This window comes from Vanessa tameamea, unplaced genomic scaffold, assembly GCF_037043105.1.
Source record: "Vanessa tameamea isolate UH-Manoa-2023 unplaced genomic scaffold, ilVanTame1 primary haplotype ctg00000038.1, whole genome shotgun sequence".
Classification (NCBI taxonomy): Eukaryota; Metazoa; Arthropoda; class Insecta; order Lepidoptera; family Nymphalidae; genus Vanessa; species Vanessa tameamea.
This window is the reverse complement of record NW_026974773.1, coordinates 70,001-75,000: the sequence shown is the minus strand read 5'-3', so window position 1 is coordinate 75,000 and position 5,000 is coordinate 70,001. Positions and strand designations below refer to the sequence as shown.

Below are 5,000 nucleotides of genomic sequence, written 5' to 3'. Positions count from 1 at the left end.
CAATACACGAACGTTCCACGTTTTCGTCGAACACTCTGAATTCGTTAGAGTCCCGTTCGTCGCGATTAGTTCGTGTATCGATCATGATGTCGTCGTGTCTGTGCTCGTGTGTCTCTCGCGTGTTCGTAATTCGCGTCATGTTCATTATTAATATTATTACGTACGTCTTCTTATACGTTTGAATATCAATAATATATAATTATCATTTTCGATGCGATTCATATGCGATTGTAACGAAAATTAACATTAACCATACGAGCCCTATCTATCTCGGCTATCCTTTCGATACACGAACTTTCGACGTTTTCATCGAGCACTCCGTTCGAGAAATCGTTGGTAGAATTTTTTTTTTTTATTTTTTTTATAGAGACTCGATACATTTATGTCAGGATATTTTAAGATAGATTTCTATTTCTTTATTACTTTATGATATTTTTAAGGTTCTACGACGGACAATAAACGATTATATAACATAAATATTTAATTTTATATCGTAATATTGACATTATTTACGCATTCGTAATTCGCGTCATGTTCTTTATTATTATATTTATTCATCATCATCATCATCATCATTATTATTATTATTATTTTTCGATAAACGAATACGGGTGAAATGAAAATAAATCAAGATAAAACTTTCTATATTGTTGTTTTTTTTTTTTCTTTCTTGTTGTTGTTGTTGTTGTTGTTGTTGTTGTTGTTGTTGTTGTTGTTGATGTTGCATTGACGTTGCATAATATCATATAATCATATCCTATATATAAAAATATTGAACAAAATATATAATAGAGATATATATATATAATACGGGTTTGGATGTTTGTTTCGGGGTATACAGAGGGGGTTGCGGGGGGGTTGGGGGTTTGGGGGGGGGGGGGGTGGGCGGTTAGGGGTGCGTGTCTGGGGTTTGTTCTCTTATGATATCGGATCAAATATGAGAAACGTAAAAAAAAAAAATAAAAAAATTACATTCCGTTCGGACGAGCCGAATGTCATACTCGTCGCCGGGCATATATATGGAGTAGTGACGGTTCGAACGTCGAACATTGAAATTTGATGCGAGACGCGAAGTGACCGATCACAGTAGTACTCTTGTATAACGAAAAATAAAAATTTATTATCGTTTCCTTTCGTCGTCGTCGTTGTTGCGTCTCTCTGGCGTCTCGATTCGTCGTATCGCGTTATATTATACTTTACACGTAGTATTACCTATGTACGTACGAATCGTCGCGACCGCTGGGGGGACAACATACAATATTCACTGACACGTGGAAATGATGAAAAGATTCTTTTTTTTTTTTTCGTTCTGTAAAACTGTGCCGACCGACGGACGCACGTAAATCTCTCTGCCTCACATGCGCTTCCTCTTATCGTCGTCGTCGTCGCGCTCTTCTCTACAATCTATCCTCATGGAATAGTGTCGATTCATTGTAGTAGATCTGTGCGACGTCGTGACACGACACATATGAGAAGGAAACGTGTTAGAGACCAGAGTTTTTAAAAGATTCAATGTATTCGTATAATGTGTATAATTTTGATATTATATCATGAAAACGGTCGTTTCTAAAATTCTTTTTATTTTTCATTTATCATGTACAAAAAATACATAACCCGAGTATCGGTACGATCACTCAAACACCGGGCGTCGATCCCAATGTTTTACGATAATAATCGTTGAACAATACATACGTACACGTCGTGTGCGAAGTGTTATTTTAAAATAAACTCGATCTCGTTTAGAACGTTCGAATTCGTGACCGTGATGTGTCATTATGTGACGACGCCGCCGTCGCCGCCGCCGCCGCCGCCGCCGTCGCGATATATAAATATCGTCTCGATAAATATATAAAGCGCGGGGGAGCGCGCGAGCGCGCGCGAGCGAGTGTCTCGTTTGAATTATAAAAGAGTCAACCGTTAAAATCTATCGCGTCTAACGCGATTGACGATACGGTAAGACGCTCGTTTCATACTGTGCGTATATGGTACATACATACATACATGCGTGCATGCATGCATGCATGCGTGCGTGCGTGCGTGCCTCGCGTGTGTGTGTGTATTTTATATGTGAATATGAAACGAGAAGAGAGTTTGACGACTTCAACAAGTCTATGTTAGCTCCCTGGTTGATCCTGCCAGTAGTTATATGCTTGTCTCAAAGATTAAGCCATGCATGTCTCAGTGCAAGCCGTATTAAGGCGATACCGCGAATGGCTCAATATATCAGTTTTGGTTCCTTAGATCTTACTCAGTTACTTGGATAACTGTGGTAATTCTAGAGCTAATACATGCAATCAGAACTCTGACCAGTGATGGGATGAGTGCTTTTATTAGATCAAAACCAATCGACGGAGGGCGTCTCGTCCGAAGTCGTTAATTTTGATGAATCTGGATAACTTTTGCCGATCGCATGGTCCAGTACCGGCGACGCATCTTTCAAATGTCTGCCTTATCAACTTTCGATGGTAGTTTCTGCGACTACCATGGTTGTCACGGGTAACGGGGAATCAGGGTTCGATTCCGGAGAGGGAGCCTGAGAAACGGCTACCACATCCAAGGAAGGCAGCAGGCGCGCAAATTACCCACTCCCGGCACGGGGAGGTAGTGACGAAAAATAACGATACGGGACTCTTTCGAGGCCTCGTAATCGGAATGAGTACACTTTAAATATTTTAACGAGGAACAATTGGAGGGCAAGTCTGGTGCCAGCAGCCGCGGTAATTCCAGCTCCAATAGCGTATACTAAAATTGTTGCGGTTAAAAAGCTCGTAGTTGCATTTGTGCGCCGCGCTGTCGGTGCACCGCATCCGCGGTGATACTGACACGTCTGCGGAGCATATCGTCGGTGAGCCGGCGGTAAAACGCCGGTTCAATATCAAAATCCTATCGCGGTGCTCTTCAGTGAGTGTCGAGATGGGCCGACAATTTTACTTTGAACAAATTAGAGTGCTCAAAGCGGGCTCAAAATGCCGCTTGAATATTTCGTGCATGGAATAATAGAATATGATCTCGGTTCTATTTTGTTGGTTTTCAGAACTCCGAGGTAATGATTAATAGGGATAACTGGGGGCATTCGTATTGCGACGTTAGAGGTGAAATTCTTGGATCGTCGCAAGACGAACATCAGCGAAAGCATTTGCCAAAGGTGTTTTCATCAATCAAGAACGAAAGTTAGAGGTTCGAAGGCGATTAGATACCGCCCTAGTTCTAACCGTAAATATGTCATCTAGCGATCCGCCGACGTTACTACAATGGCTCGGCGGGCAGCTTCCGGGAAACCAAAGATTTTGGACTCCGGGGGGAGTATGGTTGCAAAGCTGAAACTTAAAGGAATTGACGGAAGGGCACCACCAGGAGTGGAGCCTGCGGCTTAATTTGACTCAACACGGGAAATCTCACCAGGCCCGGACACCGGAAGGATTGACAGATTAATAGCTCTTTCTTGATTCGGTGGGTGGTGGTGCATGGCCGTTCTTAGTTGGTGGAGCGATTTGTCTGGTTAATTCCGGTAACGAACGAGACTCTAGCCTGCTAAATAGGCGTCGTCATTTAGGTGTGCTCGATTTCGGTCGAGCAACTCACTGGCGGCGTATTAAAATTCTTCTTAGAGGGACCGGCGGCTTCGAGCCGCACGAGATTGAGCAATAACAGGTCTGTGATGCCCTTAGATGTCCTGGGCCGCACGCGCGCTACACTGAAGGAATCAGCATGTTCTCCCTGGCCTAGAGGCCCGGGCAACCCGTTGAAACTCCTTCGTGCTGGGGATTGGGGTTTGCAATTATCCCCCATAAACGAGGAATTCCTAGTAAGCGCGAGTCATAAGCTCGCGTTGATTACGTCCCTGCCCTTTGTACACACCGCCCGTCGCTACTACCGATTGAATGATTTAGTGAGGTCTTCGGACCGACACGCGGTGGCTTCACGGCCGTCGGCGTTGCTGGGAAGTTGACCAAACTTGATCATTTAGAGGAAGTAAAAGTCGTAACAAGGTTTCCGTAGGGGAACCTGCGGAAGGATCATTAACGTAAATTATCTATCTCGAATGAGTGCGATGATGAACGATAATAAAATTCTAAAACACAAAAATCGACGTTCGGAATGTGTCGTTTCGATGCGAGGACGCGATTCTCTCGTTCTCGAGTCGGAGAGTCGTGTAACGCGTCCTATACTGATATTTTTCGATGTCGATTTCGAGGAAAGTACGATGTGTCAACGCACATACGTCATCTTCAAATAAAATGTATATTTTTTTTTTTTTGTTTTGTACTTTTTTTTTTTTTTTTTATTTTATTTTATTTATTTTTTTTTAATTTTTGAATTTTTCTCTATATACTAAAAAGAAGAGAAAAAAACAAAAAAAAAAAAAAAAATAAAAATAAAAAACTAACTAATATCACTCTGGCGTATAGAATCGTTCGAGTGATCGTAGAAATTATACAACAAAAAAATTAACAAAACCATTACCCTGGACGGTGGATCACTTGGCTCGCGGGTCGATGAAGAACGCAGTTAACTGCGCGTCATAGTGTGAACTGCAGGACACATTTGAACATCGACATTTCGAACGCACATTGCGGTCCGTGGAGAAACATCCAGGACCACTCCTGTCTGAGGGCCGGCTGTATAAAAATATAAACCACACTGTTCGAACGTTTAATGTCTCGTCTCTTTACGTCTTAACCGAAGTAAAAGACTTTGACGTTCGACTCGAACATATGACGGTATCCGCGTTCGAGATCGTTATTACGTGTTTAAATATAATACTTAATATACGCATTTCGTTCTCGGTCCGTTCAAATATAACAAATACGACGATGTGTATGTATGTTTACGTTTACATGCGTGCGTGTATATATAATTTATATTATGTATATTTTTTATATACGTTCGTGTGTACGTTCACGTCACGGAGTTTCGTTATATGCGACGTCAGAGAGACTGAGAGCGTCGCTCGTCGCCAGACGAGGAGCGCCCATCTCCGACCTTTCGATCGTTTCATT

The 5,000-nt window shown here is 42.3% G+C and overlaps 2 non-coding genes across 2 annotated transcripts; both read left to right on the top strand.

Annotated features, from left to right (window-relative positions):
- The first annotated feature begins 2,119 nt into the window (after positions 1–2,119).
- On the top strand, positions 2,120–4,022 carry LOC135194712 (small subunit ribosomal RNA). The gene has a single exon (XR_010309937.1). It is a non-coding gene; the product is annotated as a small subunit ribosomal RNA (ribosomal RNA).
- A 439-nt stretch (positions 4,023–4,461) lies between these two features.
- On the top strand, positions 4,462–4,618 carry LOC135194690 (5.8S ribosomal RNA). The gene has a single exon (XR_010309916.1). It is a non-coding gene; the product is annotated as a 5.8S ribosomal RNA (ribosomal RNA).
- The last annotated feature ends 382 nt before the right edge of the window (positions 4,619–5,000 follow it).